The sequence below is a fragment of the Limulus polyphemus genome, unplaced genomic scaffold (assembly GCF_000517525.1).
Source record: "Limulus polyphemus unplaced genomic scaffold, Limulus_polyphemus-2.1.2 Scaffold12, whole genome shotgun sequence".
NCBI classification, from domain to species: domain Eukaryota; kingdom Metazoa; phylum Arthropoda; class Merostomata; order Xiphosura; family Limulidae; genus Limulus; species Limulus polyphemus.
The window spans coordinates 1,154,280-1,156,913 of NW_013665622.1; positions in this window are offsets into that span (position 1 = coordinate 1,154,280).

Genomic DNA, 2,634 nt, shown 5'->3' on the forward strand with positions numbered 1-2,634 from the left:
ATATCAATATTTGATTGGAATCATTTATGCCATCATTTGAAACCTTAAGAAAGCAACATTTTCAGTGTGGAACTAGCTTTTTTAATATTTCATTTCTCGAAATCACAGAATATATCAACTTCATGCTCATCCGATATTCCATCTAAAATGATGAAAATTTTGATAAGCCCAAACCAATATTTAAAACTTTCAATAGCCACAATTGTATTCAACAAACCAAAAACATCATGTACTCATGTTGGTGTTATCGTCGGTTTTTGTTTGTTTTCTGGACTTGAAGAAGAATAAGAAGTAAAATTTTCAACTTCAGTTGTTACAGAGTTACAGTTGTTAGTGAATGATTACATGCAAAGTGGATTAAAAAACTAACTAAAATACACGTGGAGCTCACGATTACCTTATAAGTTAAATATCTATATGTCTTTAAAAGCAAGTGCGCATTGCTGATAACTTACTGAAGTATATTAGTTTGACTTATTATTCCTCATTTATTATTTGGCCCGGCATGGTCAGGTGGTTAGGGCGCTCGACTCGCAATCTGAAGGTCGCGGGTTCGAATTCCCGTCCTATCAAACATGCTCGCCCTTTCAGCCGTGGAGGCGTTATAATGTTACGGTCAACCCCACTATTCGTTGGCAGAAGAGTAGCCCAAGAGTTGACAGTGGTGACTAGCTGCCTTCCCTCTAGTCTTTCACTGTTAAATTAGGGACGGCTAGCGCAGATAGCCCTCGTGTAGCTTTGCGCGAAATTCAAAACAAACAAACATTTATTATCTAAAATCTTGGTTTCTATACCACGTAGCTCACGCGTGTCGTATAGTTAAATATTTTTAATGCAGCAGGTTCAGTATTAATAACGGGCATAAAAATCTGACTGTACTTAAATTCGCTTAGATCTATGGATTTGTGTTGCTTTTACGAAACTTTGTACAGGTAGGCCCTGTGTTTGTAGCATAATCTCGTTCCTGTGTAATGCAATTCTGGAATAAATGAAATAGTACAGATCATAATGACTAGCAACTTTGACATCTGGAATAAAGAAAATAGTATAGATCATAACGACTAGCAGCTTTAACATCTGGAATAAAGAAAATATTACAGATCATAACGACTAGCAGCTTTAACATCTGGAATAAAGAAAATAGTACAGATCATAATGACTAGCAGCTTTAACATCTGGAATAAAGAAAATAGTACAGATCATAACGACTAGCAGCTTTAACATCTGGAACAAAGAAAATATTACAGATCATAACGACTAGCAGCTTTAACATCTGGAACAAAGAAAATATTACAGATCATAACGACTAGCAGCTTTAACATCTGGAATAAAGAAAATATTACAGATCATAACGACTAGCAGCTTCATCAACTGGAATAGAAAAAATATTACAGATCATAACGACTAGCAGCTTTAACATCTGGAACAAAGAAAATATTACAGATCATAACGACTAGCAACTTTAACATCTGGAATAAAGAAAATATTACAGATCAAAAATACTAACAGCTTTAACATCTGGAATAAAGAAAATATTACAGATCAAAAAGACTAACAGCTTTAACATCTGGAACAAAGAAAATATTACAGATCGTAACGACTAGCAACTTTAACATCTGAAATAAAGAAAACAGTACAGATCAAAAAGACTAACAGTTTTCACAGATCTCAAGATGATTTCCACAATGGTTTTCAGTTCAGAATAGTAGTAACTATTGAAACTTTAAATTAAGTCCGCATTTTGTTCATTATTTTCCCTTTTTTTCTTAATTTCTCCTTAACATTTACTGATATACTTGAAAAATATTTTTGAGACAGTTTAGTTGTCGTAGTGCGTCATCTTGTGATGGTTATATAGTTACTCTTATAATCTCTATATTTAAATCCTTAGTCAAAATATGGAATAATAAAACCCTCTGAGAAGACAGAAACCAATTCATCTTGAGCCAAGTTATCATTCTATATCTCTGTGCAGTAATACCTTGAAAGCATTCATGTTACAAAAATTGAGTCTTCATTTGGCTTCATCTGACTAAAATCTTGACATTTTGATAAAAATGCAAATCCATATTCCCTTTGCTACCTTTTACAAAAAAACAACAACAACTTAATAAGTTATTCAGCACTTTTAGCCTATTTTGAAAACTTGAATTATATTACACCTTTTTAATGTTGCTTCTAATAATACTAAATCAATCTGTATGTGATGTATGATAGAATGCCCTTTAAAGTAGGCTAATCTATTTGTATTAAGCTCTGTTAAGTATTAAAATTTTAAATAGCCTAAAACTGAGTTAAGTTGTACTTTGGATTTAGTACTTAAATAAATGCCGATACATATCCAATTTATGATATTTGCCAACAAGATTGATACACGCAGTTTTCTTTGTTTTATACAAATATGTTTTATCATACAAACAACAGTACAATTTACAATAACAGTTATTATAAATAATTATTACAAACAATAATTTATATACAAAAGTTTTACAAACTTACAAACAATATAAACTATTTTTTTCTAGTCTGGAACTTCCTTTATAATTTATAGACATGTGGATAGTTTCTCGAAAATTCAGATTACGCAAAGATACAAGCGCTACACTAGCGTTTACGTACACACATATATTGTTG